This window comes from Schistocerca cancellata, chromosome 8 (genome assembly GCF_023864275.1).
Source record: "Schistocerca cancellata isolate TAMUIC-IGC-003103 chromosome 8, iqSchCanc2.1, whole genome shotgun sequence".
NCBI classification, from domain to species: Eukaryota; Metazoa; Arthropoda; class Insecta; order Orthoptera; family Acrididae; genus Schistocerca; species Schistocerca cancellata.
Genome location: NC_064633.1, coordinates 515,640,963 through 515,655,854, shown reverse-complemented (window position 1 = coordinate 515,655,854; position 14,892 = coordinate 515,640,963).

The following is a 14,892-nucleotide window of genomic DNA, read 5'->3' as shown; positions in this document are numbered from 1 at the left end:
CCCGTTATCTGTCTGGCAGCGTAGATTGGCGTGCAGTGATATACGTCGTTTCTGTTCGTGGGATCTTAGTTGCCAGTGTCAGTGAGTTAACTTTGTGTACTTACTGATGTTCTTCAATATCCGGAAGTGATGGATAATCGTCTAGCATTGCAAGAAAATGTGGAGAATACGAAGGAGGTATTTGGGCAGTAACGAGCGTTCGATCGTCTCTAATGTTATTACCGAGTGTATTAAAGAGACGACCCAAAAAAAACTGTTGGCTAATATTACCAGTCCCAATCAATGGGCTGCAATTTATACAAACGTCAGCCTCACCTAATAGGACGCATAAGTAAGGAATGGAAAAATAAGCCGCATGATTTACTGGAGTCGCCACGAAGGAAAGCAAATAATTTTGGAAGGAAACCCATCGTTATAGACGGTTTCAAAATCACGTAAAACCTTTGATGCTTACGGAACACTAAATCTCTTTCTCGGTCACTGTTCACCTGATTATAAGATATATTGCTTAAAACATGTGTGCAATAGCTATTCTAAACACTGCCGAAATTTCCTTCGAAACATGTACACCGATTCTGGACTGCTAATCAAAAAGCTTGACATACGAGGTGCGTTCACATACTGCTTTTTATTTTTTGGTAAGAACTTTATTTGTAAACGGACAGCAATGTTATCTTCTTCAAAATATTCCCCATTACATACTATATATTTATGCCAGTGCATTTACCAATTCCCGAAACACTTTAGGAATTGTTTCTTCGGGATAGTTTATAGGTCTCTTAACTGTGCATTTTTAATCTCATCCATGCTTGTAAAACCGCCGACCTTTAAGACCTGCTTTGAAATGTTTATACCCCTGGTCTGCCCTTGGTTTACTCGTAACAGGCTCACCAAAAGCAATATTTACTATTTCTAAAAGTTTCAAACACTTTATTTCTATACAAAATAAATAATCGTTGATGCTACCAAAACACATGTAACCTTTCTGACAGCTGACAACAGAGTAAATGCCCAATCTGTATAACACTGAACACATGTTTTGAGGCATGTTTACGAAGACAGTGACAAAAAAGTGGTACAAATCGGACTGATACAACACACAAAAATATAAATTTCTGCTTACTTTTTAAACATTCTTGGTGTTGCAAGAATAGTTATGTTTCAATGCAGCCCTTCAAAGAAAACTTCTACCTTTTAGTCATCATCATGATCATCATCATTTAAGACTGATTATGCCTTTCAGCGTTCAGTCTGGAGCATAGCCCCCCTTATACAGTTCCTCCATGATCCCCTATTCAGTGCTAACATTGGTGCCTCTTCTGATGTTAAACCTATTACTTCAAAATCATTCTTAACCGAATCCAGGTACCTTCTCCTCAGTCTGCCCCGACTCCTCCTACCCTCTACTGCTGAATCCATGAGTCTCTTGGGTAACCTTACTTCTCCCATGCGTGTAACATGACCCCACCATCTAAGCCTGTTCGCCCTGACTGCTACATCTATAGAGTTCATTCCCAGTTTTTCTTTGATTTCCTCATTGTGGACACCCTCCTGCCATTGTTCCCATCTACTAGTACCTGCAATCATCCTAGCTACTTTCATATCCGTAACCTCAACCTTGTTGATAAGGTAACCTGAATCCACCCAGCTTTCACTCCCATACAACAAAGTTGGTCGAAAGATTGAACGGTGCACAGATAACTTAGTCTTGGTACTGACTTCCTTCTTGCAGAAGAGAGTAGATCGTAGCTGAGCGCTCACTGCATTAGCTTTGCTACACCTCGCTTCCAGTTCTTTCACTGTGTTGCCATCCTGTGAGAATATGCATCCTAAGTACTTGAAACCGTCCACCTGTTCTAACTTTGTTCCTCCTATTTGGCACTCCATCCGTTTATATTTCTTTCCCACTGACATTACTTTCGTCTTGGAGATGCTAATCTTCATACCATAGTCCGTACATTTCTGATATAGCTCTGAAATATTACTTTGCAAACTTTCAATCGAATCTGCCATCACAACTAAGTCATCCGCATATGCAAGACTGCTTATTTTGTGTTCACATATCTTAATCTCACCCAGCCAGTCTATTGTTTTCAACATATGATCCATAAATAATATGAACAACAATGGAGACAGGTTGCAGCCTTGTCTTACCCCTGAAACTACTCTGAACCATGAACTCAAATTACCGTCAACTCTAACTGCTGCCTGACTACCTTTTAGTAGAAACACAAAATAAGAACAAGCCTTAAGTTCTACAGACTGATTGAATTACATGGGGTTCGTTTTACGAATATCAATCGAGGAACATATATTCACTTGAACAGGCATTTGGTTCTATGTTTGTAGTCGAATCCTGACTTCCGTTCTTATGTTAATATTATTTGCTCTATAATGTTGTGTTTCGGAAGAAGCTATCGTTTTCTGTGTTCCTTATGGTCTTAACGCATTTGTCTAAAAATAAACGCAGCTGAGACGTATCTGTACGCGGAGTCGCCACAGATTTGAAGCGCGCCGCGCCAGGGCGCCTGTAGAAGCGCCTTGTGACGTAGCTGGGTTGGCAGAGTGGGGACTCGCTCGCTCGCTCTTCAGTTTACCGACAGACTATATGCACATTTACGTGTGCCCAGACGTGTGTTTTGCGTTCTGAATGTTTGTTCCGGCTTGTACGACGGGCAGAAATCAGGGACCGTCAGCAGAGCCACATAATCTACAACTCTAAATCGACAAACATTTTCAGTTACAGTAAGCACGTTAGGGCTTAGTAGTAAAAGGTGAATTTGTTGAATCTTGCCTAGTCGTCAAACGTGGGGTCTACGAAAAACCTGCTTTCTCGGATCACTAGACAACACTCGACCAAATCGTGTTAATGAGTTCTAATACAAAAGGAAAAGATACAATACTTAACTTTGTGTTAAACAACTGTGTCGCAAGCAAAAGGAGACAGACGAAATAAACAATCTTCTTCAATATAACAATTCCAAGATTGAGCTACATAGAATGTACGAGCAAAGTAGTGACCTTTGACGCTTCTACCAAGTTGCTAGTCTTGACGCGGCTTCAGAACTGGGCCGCAACCACTCCGAGCGCGGCGCTTATGTCGTCTTCGCATAGAGGAGAGGCTGCTGCTGTCGCGTTGTCGTCCTGGAGAGGGGTCAGTCAGCGTGCGATTTCCTGACGTCTTCTACACAGCCCTCTCTGCTGTGTCGTTCCCGACTGGCGTGCCTACGCTTGAGTTTACGCCGTAGCAGAATCACAGTTCAAGTCTACCGTAGCAAGTATGTTTGTCGTCTTGGAAAGAGTATTCATGTTGAAAAATCGTACTACTACAGTGGTCACGGCTATTATCTATAACAATGCTTTATAAATATTACCTAGTTAATAAGTAGTCTAAACTAAAAACTTATTTGTAATAAGATAATATGAAAAGAGAGTCTCGTATTCGCGTTTAATAAGCTACCTCCGTAAAATATTGGTATCAAGCTGGGCATCCATGATGCCGTTTCGGCTGCAATATTTAAGTCTTTATTATGTTAAAATTTTCCACAAATAAAAAGTTTCAGCGCAAAATCGGTATGATGTTGTTTGAAGCCAGTTAAAACACTTTCTAACGGTACCTCATTCATCCCTCTATGATTAGTGTGTGTTGAGAAAAAGGGATTTGGCTTGAGAAAATACATATGATGCCCAACTTTGTTAACTTTGTAGGTGGCACTCCATTTTACCTCCTTCCACAGGCAACAGATAAACTGACAGTCCATTGTTCCACTTTCCATGAGCAGCTCCTCTATGAGACGATTTGAATGGTATGTCACACACCATACTTTGGGTGTAATAGACTTAATTTATTATTATTTATTAAATGATGCTAAAAATGTGCTTGGCTGATCGGAATATGGTGTCTTTCCCACTCGTCTCTTATAGGTTGCCTGAAGGATTCTGCTTTCTCGGATACCTGCACAACAATTCACTCTAATTACATTAATGGTTTTTATTACAATAACGTAGATTCAGAAAACTTTGGTTTAAAATGGTGCTGCAAGCGGTGAGCGACGTGCAAATAGTCAATGTCTTTCGATATATACCATGTCCGCGCAAGTAATGGATATGGACCACTAATAACAAGTCTTCTAGTGCTCTCCTCTAGTCCGGGTCATCTACTGTCCGGCCGAGGCTGGCAGAAGCGGCGCTTATATTCTCTTCGGCTTGAGGGCGCTCCTGTCGTTGTGCGGTCTACTCAGCGTAGTACTGGCTGACGTCGTCTCACATCCTTCTCTGCTCTCGTGTTCTTCATCTCTGTGCCGGCGCTTGTTGTTGTTGTTACGCCGAAACATTCCTCCCCCGAAAGCGACGGACCGTCGTCGTGTGGGGGGTGCGACCGCGGCGGGGCAGGCAGGGGTGGGGGCGCGTCGCTGGACCGGAAGCTGTGGCTGCAGGGGACGTCAAGCTTCCAGTCGTCCCCTGCCATCAGGCCATCGCTCTGGCGGAAACGGCCCCTGGAAGACGACCAGAAGGGTACGCGTTCACCTCCTGATGCCACAAACCAGATGAGGAAAGGCGGCGACTGTTGAGATGTGGACGTGTCCAGCTCCATCGGTAGGACGAGAGGTAGCGGAGGAGGCGAAGGCTCCGTCTCCATGGGGTCGTCCCGCGGTGTCGTGATGGCACCCTCTGGCGGCTGCCATGGCCGCGCTGTCCTCTCGATCCGCGATCCTGGGAGGAGAGACACTGAAACATCACTGTGCACCTCACAATGGTGAAGCTGATATTGATGGTGGCGTTGCAAGCCATCTGGACCTGAAAGAAGGTACATGCAAGCGCCAAGTCGACTGACGATCTCGCCTCGCGCGCACCGTCTGCGGCTGCTAAAAACCCTGTAAAAGACAATATAATGCGCCGCGAAGCGATACTGGCGGCCTTCCTTCGGCGCCGGATGCTGAGGTCGGTGGAGCAGTTGCAGCAGATCAGTTAATCAAAAAAAGTCTTAATCGCATTATTATTATTATTATTATTGTTATTATTATTATTATTATCTTCTTTCCTTTCTCAGACCTTAGGTCTGGTTAAAAATGGAAAGTGACGCGGACCTTGATCGAGCGTGACTTCCTTTTAACTGTACGGTATATGTTATATTGCATTTAGGAACTTTCGGGTGATTGAACATATATCAATAATTACGGATTTCTGTAGTTGTATATATAAGTTTGGATGTAGCTGTATTGCATTGATGTACTGGTGCATATTGTGTGGTATGACTCCTGTTGTTGATAGTGTAATTGGTATAATGTCAACTTTATCCTGATGCCACATGACTTCCTCAGCCAGCTGGATGTATTTTTCAATTTTTTCTCCTGTTTTCTTTTGTATATTTGTAGTATTGGGTATGGATATTTCGATTAGTTGTGTTAATTTCTTCTTTTTATTGGTGAGTATGATGTCAGGTTTGTTATGTGGTGTTGTTTTATCTGTTATAATGGTTCTGTTCCAGTATAATTTGTATTCATCATTCTCCAGTACATTTTGTGGTGCATACTTGTATGTGGGAACGTGTTGTTTTATAAGTTTATGTTGTAAGGCAAGCTGTTGGTGTATTACTTTTGCTACATTGTCATGTCTTCTGGGGTATTCTATATTTGCTCGTATTGTACATCCGCTTGTGATGTGATCTACTGTTCCTATTTGTTGTTTGCAAAGTCAATGCAGGCTGTTGTGGTATTGGGATCTTTAATAATACGCTTGCTGTAATATCTGGCGTTTATTGTTTGATCCTGTATTGCAATCATGAACCCTTCCGTCTCACTGTATATATTGCCTTTTCTTAGCCAAGTGTTGGATGCGTCTTGATTGATGTGTGGCTGTGTTATATGATACGGGTGCTTGCCATGTAGTGTTTTCTTTTTCCAATTTACTTTCTTCGTATCTGTTGATTATTATTATTATTATTATTGATTATTATTATTATTATTATTATTATTATTATTATACCGCCAACTGGTTTCAACCCGACGTATGGGTCATCTTCTGGACGTTTACACCACTGGTCGACTTTTGGTGGTGTCACTTCCTGTCTACATAACGGCAGTTTTCCTGCCGTTATATAGGTAGGAGTGACACCACCAGAAATCGACCAATGGTGTAAACTTCCAAAAGATTACCCCTACGTCGGGTTGAAACCGGTTGGCGGTATAATAGTAATAAATGTGATTAAGACTTTTTTTGAATAATTGATTAAACATACTAATCGCTGCTTCATCTCCACAACCATGTTGTCCAAAAGTTGGAGCAGAGTCCGACAGCGGCGGCCGGGAAGAAATTCCGCTCTCCCATGAGCCATCTCGTGGTTGCGAACGATAGGAGGCGAGAAACAGTTGCAGAGCTTGGTCCCTGATTGTGTGTGTGTGTGTGTGTGTGTGTGTGTGTGTGTGGAGCGAGTTTTGGCCATCTGCTGCTTTAAGCGTTCTGGCAAAATGTTCCGCTTCGCCGTTGGACTGTGGATGGAACGGTGCGCTAGTTAAATGCAGAATGCCATTGCGTTCACAGAATGTTTCAAATTCATTTGACGTGAACTGAGGCACGGTGTCCGACACTACTACTTCAGATAAACCTTCCAGCCAAAAAATAGAGAACAACACCTGAATTGTGCTACGTGACGTTGTCGAGTTCATTGGCACAACAAAAGGAAACTTGCTATAGCAGTCAACCACAATCAACCAACGAGTGTTCCGAAAAGGTCCCGCAAAGTCAATGTGCACACGTTGCCGTGGCGGTTGCAACTCAAGCCAAGCAAACAATTTTTGTGGCGGCGAGGACTGATTTTCCTCACATGCGTGGCTCTGTGACGTCATCTGTTGTATCTGGGTATCGATACCCTACCAAGTACAGTGTCGAAGCGGTTATTGTTTCGTAGGAACAATCCCCAAGTGTCCTTGGTGAAGTAACTGCAATACTTCTTTTTGCAAAGTTTTAGGGAGTAACACACGTTACTATCCACTGTCGTTTGAACAAGAACCACTCCTTTCTGTATAGCAAAGCCATGCCGACGTGCGAAGTATCGGCGACGTAGTTCTTTATGCTGTGCAAGGAACAACGCGAAGACGTGTGAATCTATGTTAACAAAATTTTCAAATCTGAATCAGCTTCCGTGGCCTGAGCAATTTTCCTACAGTTCAGCGGAAAAGATTGAAAAAAAATCAGATTCCTGAGCATCGATGTGACAACAAGATGCACTAGAAGCGTCAAAGTCTGTATCAGGGCCAATCGGAAGACGTGAAAGTGCGTCCCCATATTCAGCTGTCGGTCGATACTGGTACTGAAACAAAAACAAAGCCCATATTTCCAATTTTTGGGCACTTCGCACAGGAACCGGTTTCGTCGGATGAAACAAGGAATGCAAGGGCTTGTGGTCCGTTGCTAAGTAGAATTTTCTGCCATACAAATATTGGTGGAATTGGTGACACCATAAACAATAGCTAAAGCCTTTGCCTCAATTTCTGGATAGTTACACTAAGCTTGGGACACCACTTTTGGTGCGAAAGCAATAGGCCTGTCTGTATCACCTATTCTGTGTGAAAGCACTGGACGCATTCCCTAAGAGGAAGCGTTAGGATCAAAGCGAACTAAACGTCGACCACTGAGCAATTCATCTTTAAGTTTCTGAAAATCTACTTGTCACTCATCTGTCCAAACAAAGGGGGCATTCTTTCGACGCAAGCGATGTGCATGGAACTGCGATTTGCACTGCATTCGGTATGAACCGAATATAATAGTTCATTTTCTCTAAGACTGACAGCAATTCTGTGACATTGCCAGGAACTAGCAAATCTCGTATGGCTAACAAATGCGACGGAAGAGGACGTACACCTTGACTGTTAATGATACTGCAACTCAAGTTTAAAAAGTCACACTTGTCCTATCTACACTCTAGTCCTGCATCAAATAACACACGAAACAAACCATGTAAATTTGCAATATGCTCTTCAGGTGTACGAGCTGGTACGACAATATCGTCCAAATAGTTTGAACATTTTGTCCCTGGTGCAGTCAGCTGTTCCAAATACTGTTGGGAAATGGCGGGTGCGGAAGCACTGCCAAAAGGCAAATGCAATTTTTAAACAAGCCCAAACGAGTAATTACTACACACACTTTTTGAAATTCTTCATCGAGCGATATTTGAAGACACGCGTCGTGCAAAACAGTTTCTGAAAAGTAGGTCCACCACCTAATTTGTCCATTATATCCTCTGGGCGTGACAATGGATAACTGTGAATTACAGTTTGTAGGTTGGCTGTAGACTTAGAATCAACACAGAGGTGAATGCTACTCGAAGGTTTGGGGACGTGCCCACTGACTAACTGATATTTGCCCATTAACTCCGCTATCTTGCAGTTCTTTTAAGTTCAGCTGCAACTTTGTCCCGTAATGCAATGGGAACAGTTCTGGCCGGCAAAATTTTGGCTGAGAATTGTCTTTCAGAGCAATATGTGCAAACAAAATTATTTGCTTTGCCTGACCTTCAAAAAAGAGTTCTGAGAATTCTTTTAGAAACTGTGTTTTGTACTGAATTCAGACACTTACAAAAGAATGTCCTCAACGTTAAAGCCAAACATATCAAGAGAATCAAGACCAAATACGTTCTCACAATCGCGCGATTGTAGCACTGTAAAATTCAATGTTCGTGTATGCGACCGATACATGGCAGGCAAGGTACATGTTCCGAGAGTGGGAATGTGTTGTCCATTATTCGTCATCAGTTGTGTGCTAGTTTTAGACAGGAGTGGGGACCTAAGGGTTCACTTGTGTGACGATTTAGCAAAGTGACAGAGGCATCGAAGTCCAACTGAAATTTCACACGTTTCCGACAAACAAGTAAATGGACATAAAGTTTCTTTGATTGGCGTATCACTGAAGAAACTGCACACCTGCTAGTTTTACCAATGCCTGTGACACAATTTAAATATACTGCGTTAGTGACATGGGCCTTGTGACGAGGTTTTTGTGAGTGGGCTGAATACTAATGTTTGATTCGTTGCAAACATACGGACTGTACATGTCCTTTCCTGCCAGAAGCATAACACTGAGCTTGTCGGGAGGGCAGTCTTCGCGTTTGTGCCGTGAATACCACGGAGTGCAAGACTTAATTCTGTTCATCTGTGTAGCCGCCTGTTAGCGAACGGCTTACGTGGCGTGGAGAGTTGTTTACTCGGCGTGACTAGTGCCAACTGCCGCTGAATGTGCCGATTGCAAATAAGGGACTCAACCCGACAAATAGCTGACTGCTCAGATTTATGAGCCGACAAGGCACCAGCATGGAACTGACCTAGTATTTGCATTACTTGCTGAAATGATGGATCGGAAGTGTCAAAATCTGTTCTCTGAGTTTGACGTCAGGGTCATTGCACACGATCGCATCATGCAACATAAAATCTGAATATAAAGCTACACAATCACAGTTGATTGAGCATTCCCACCGGCCGTGGTGGCCGAGCGGTTCTAGGCGCTACAGTCTGGAACCGCGAGACGACTACGGTCGCAGGTTCGAATCCTGCCTCGGTCATGGATGTGTGTGATGTCCTTAGGTTAGTTAGGTTTAAGTAGTTCTAAGTTCTAGGGGACTGATGACCACAGCAGTTAAGTCCCATAGTGCTCAGAGCCATTTGAACCATTTTTGAGCATTTCCTTCTCATAGCCTGCAAATCTGTTAACCGCTCGCCATTACTTTGTTCTGACCGTTTTTTGCAATTAAAGAATTGATATCTAGCTGCCACCACATTCACTTGTTGGTCATAGTAGTTAGTGACTGTACAACTTGATCTAAGCACGTTCATTCGTAGTGGCGTTAGGAAAAGGAACAGTGGCTTTTCACAGTACCTGGTACGTTGTGAGCCTGTATGTGAGCCTCAGATTGGGACAACCACTCAAGCCATTCCTCTTCTTGTTCAGGAAACTGTCGAAAAGGTGGTATAGCAGCTGTGGTAGGTGGTGCTTTTTCCAGCGGGCATGCAGCATTGGCCAGTAGCCGCTGCACCGTGTTGATCTGGGTGGGGATTTGCTGCGTCTGGAACAGAAACATCTGCTTTAGCTATGCAGCATCCAACGTTTGCAGCTGTGGCGTCTGAGCAGGGTGCGGGATAAGGGGGGCAGGGTGCATGTTGGAAGAGACAAATGCAACAAACAGACAAGGCGAGCAAGCAAAATATGGACAAAAGCAAATAAAATTTCTGCAATGGAAATCTGAAATCAATAATTAGCAAAAACGACAAGATACTATTAAAGCAAGTAAACGCCCCTGCAATGAAAAGACAAGAGAGAATTAAGGCGCCTGCAAAAAAAGAAAAGTCCGTGGCCGCTAGGCGTTTGTTCGTAGCTCCTTGTCGCCACTGTGGTTCCGACCTAACTGTCTTATACAGCGCCTCAAGGATACTGCTTTCTCGGATAGCTATACAACAATTCAATCAAATCACATTAATGGGTTTTATTACAATAACGTAGATTGACAATACCGAACTTTGGTTTATAATGGTATCGTAAGCGATGGGTGACATGCAAATAGCCAATGTCTATTGATATATACAACGTCTATGCAAGTAATCGGTATGGGTCACTAATAACAGCTCTTCTAGTGCTCTCTTCCAGTCTGGGTCTACAGTGTCCATCTTCTACTGTCTGGCCGAGGCTGCAGGAGTGTCGCTATTCTGTTCGGCTAGAGGCCGCTCCTCTCGTGGTGTGGTCATAGTCAGCAAACTATTGGTTGACGTGGTCACACAGTCTTCTCTGCTCTTGCGTTCTTCATTTTCGTGCGGGCGATTGTGGTTACGCTGGCACACGGAGTACGATACTTGTTGTGACTTGGCAAGACACCCAAGCCACTATGATTTGTAGCCGAAAGGCACGTGTTAAGCTCACGCAGGCTGGCGTGAGGTCTGGAACAGGTAAAGTAGTTGAGTCTAGTAAAAAAAGGTACGTAGCTTCTGGAATACTTAAAACCATAATTGGTGAACATCGGTCTGACGGTACATGCATCACAAGATAAATAGCAAATGACAATGGCGCCTTGCTAGGTCGTAGCAAATGACGCAGCTGAAGGCTATGCTAACTATCGTCTCGGCAAATGAGAGCGTAATTTGTCAGTGAACCATCGCTAGCAAAGTCGGCTGTACAACTGGGGCGAGTGCTAGAACGTCTCTCTAGACCTGCCGTGTGGCGGCGCTCGGTCTGCAATCACTGACAGTGGCGACACGTGGGTCCGACGTATACTAACGGACCGCGGCCGATTTAAAGGCTACCACCTAGCAAGTGTGGTGTCTGGCGGTGACACCACAATACTAATCCCTTTTCCTATTTGCATGTACATATATTTCGGTAGCAAAGCAGACCTAGAATGGATAGGAGGCGACGAGTCACGACTCAACATTTTCCTTCAAAAACCACTTTGTAGACCCATGTCGAAGCATAGGGGTGGGTCAAGAATACCACAGCAGCAGGGAACACAGCATCTGTCTGGACACAACGTAGATTGTTTCACCGCAGGAGGCCAAAGGCGCGTTTACTGCCTCATGTGTCCCAGGTGAGAGGCGAATGAGCTGTTCACACTAACTGAACGGGCTAAATTTTTGGAGGCAGAGAAGGAAATACATAGTTAAAGCAGCACGTGGCTCTCACTTGAACGGTCCATGTTAGATAGTGGATGCTCCACTGAACAATTTGAGTTAGGGAACCTGTATCGGAGAAGCCAGTTTATATTTACATTAGTTAACTACCATCACTGACACAATGAATGTACCACTTGTACTGTATCTTAAAAAATGTGCTGAAACTGAGAGCCATCAACTTCAATGCAAGCATGACATTGGCGAACAACATTCTGAGGCACACTGGCAAATACCCCTGCTGTGTTTCGAATCACATCGTAGGCAGCTACAATTCCGGCAACTAATTCCAGCCGGCCGCGGTGGTCTAGCGGTTCTAGGCGCTCAGTCCGGAGCCGCGCGACTGCTACGGTCGCAGGTTCGAATCCTGCCTCGGGCGTGGATGTGTGTGATATCCTTAGGTTAGTTAGGTTTTAGTAGCTCTAAGTTCTAGGGGACTGATGACCACAGATGTTAAGTCCCATAGTGCTCAGAGCCATTTGAACCATTTGAACTAATTCCATCTCCGTATCATATACAAGTGACTTTAGATATCCCCATAGGAAATAATCGAGGGGATTCAGGTCAGGTCACCTCAGATGTCATGAAAAGGACCTCCCATTCCAATCCAGAGACCAGGAAATACAGCACTGAGATGTTTGCGGACATCCGCATTAAGGTGAGGCGGTGCACTGTCACATTCTCTCACGAACAGCCAAGGGGATAATGCAAATACGATATAACAGAGCCACCTTATGGAAAAGTAAAGTAAATAAATCCTGCATCATAACATCACAGTAATCAGGCCCATCCTCCTTGTTTCTTTGCAGGAAATAAAGAATGTACGTGTAAATAAATGTAACAGTACATGTAAACTTGCATGCATGTTAGTTGTAAATAAGCTGGAAAACAGTAGTGCTGGACAAAGCGGTAGACCACTCCCGTATCTCCTTAAGCTGGCTTCTCCGACACCAGGTTTCGTACCTCAAGTTGTTCAGTGGAGCATTCTCTGTGTCCTGTTACATTTTACACGCTCTTACGGAAACACCCTGTGCACATGCTAGTAAAGGCTTGGACCTCTCGGAGAACGCTCTTTCATTGCAGAACAGTTTGAAAATTTCGAGGGAAAGGAGATTGCAGAGCTGGAGTTAGCGGACAGGACGACTGAAAATAATGTTTTTAGAGTGGGAGAAATAATTCCTGTGCGTAGCAGTTTGATTGGGAGACTCCAAATTTAGATGGAGGTTGTTGTGGCGTAGCAAGACAGCCACGCCACTCGGAGGTAGCCGAAAGGCACGCGTACACACACGCCGGCTGGCGTGAGTTCTGGAACAGGATACTTGGCGAATGCTATAGATAAAAATATGCAGTTCCTCGGATACTTAACTTTATTGCATCCTTGTGGTACATCGCTCTTGACTATACAAATTAGACTATCTTCAGATACGGTTAATGGCGCCTTGCTAGGTCGTAGTCATGGACTTAGCTGAAGGCTATTCTAACTGTCTCTCGGCAACTGACAGAAAGGCTTCGTCAGTGTAGTCGCTAGCAAAGTCGTCGTACAACTGGGGCGAGTGCTAGTCCGTCTTTTTAGATCTGCCATGTGGTGGCGCTAGGTCTGCAAGTACTGACAGTGGCGACACGCGGGTCCGACATGTACTAATGGACCGCGGCCGATTTAAGCTTCCACCTAGCAAGTGTGGTGTCTGGCGGTGACACCACAGAGGTAATGTTCGAGAGGGGAGAGATAGCTTGACATATGCAACTTAAAGGTAAGAAAAGTGTCACTCTCTCCAAATCGTTGTGTTGATACAGAGAGTGCTTAACGCTCTATGGGGTGTGGAAAGAGATTTATTCTGTCGTCACTTTGATCACATTGAGCTCTAAATAGATCAGCATTAAATAAGCTAGGATTCTCTTCTATTCTCCAATTGGACAGATCGAGAAGAGTTGTGTCAGTTAGTACATTCTTCCGAGAACTGCGAGGGCGCCGGTGTGCACGTCGCCCCACCAACCAGGTGAGTGTACACAGACGCTATAGACAGACTGTGGACAGTCTTCTGCTTCACAGAAGAACTCGCTTAGGGTATATGACTGACACTTCAGTCAAGAATAAGCAGTTTTATAGGTTGACTAGCAGCGCCAAGTGGATGCAGTCGTCTCGCATCCCGCACAAGCGACGTCACACTGTGCAGCAAAGTAAATTGCCGCGTTGGAGTCACTCAGGGAGTACGTTACATATGGTGTTGTCAGAAGCGTACCTCTTCGTCTAATTCAGCGTTTAATTTGTAGTTCAAACACTCAAATGTGTGTGAATACCTAAGGGACCAAAATGCTGAGAGCATCGGTCTCTAGAATTACACACTACTTAAACTACTTACGCTAAGGACAACACACACACACCCATGCTATAGGGAGGACTCGAACTTCAGGCAGGAGGGGCCGCGCGATTCGTGACACTGCCTCTCTAACCACGCGGCCACTCCGCGCGGCTTAGTTTGGGATTGTATATTGAACACTCCTTCGGGTTGTATTCAGCCAAGCAAGATCGTAATGTTGAACATGAGTTAAGAATAGTTGTCCAACTTCATTAATTAGCGTTGTTTAAGTATGGTATACTGCAGAATCTATTTTTGTAGAGTTTACTTATCTGTTTGTTGTAGCTTATGAGGTAGGAGAGCATTTTCATTTATACCTATCTGATGCTTGTATCAAGATTAGCGTGTCTCCTTCTAAATTTAACTATAAGTAAACCATTTCAACCCTGAATCATTTTGTAAAAAACACGATAGTAAAAACTGTATAATAACCAGGCTACCTTCTCTCATTAAATACAATTACTTGGAAGATTAACTCTTTCAGGAATCAACAAATAACCGTTCTTGTGATGTCTAAGAAGTTCCGGGATTCATGCTCTCTACGTAGCAGGGCTACAACACAAACACTTCTAAACACACTCAGAGCGATTCTTCCGTGCGAAGTGGTAGGGAGCGTGCTGTAAGTATTGCGGGCGCGTTAGAACACAATCTCTGAAACATTGAGCGCGTCAGGGCTAAAATGCACTGGAAGGTTATACAGACTTTCTATGAGAGCCAGACTGTGGTTACAAAAGTCAGAGACGTGAAAATCAGGCAGTAGTTCTGAAGGGACTGAGGGGCAGTTGTTGCCTATCTCCCATGTTACTCAGTCTGAAGACTGATGAGAGAAGGAACAGAAATACGAAAAATACATTAAATCTCACGGAGAAGAAGTAAAAAATTCAGTATTT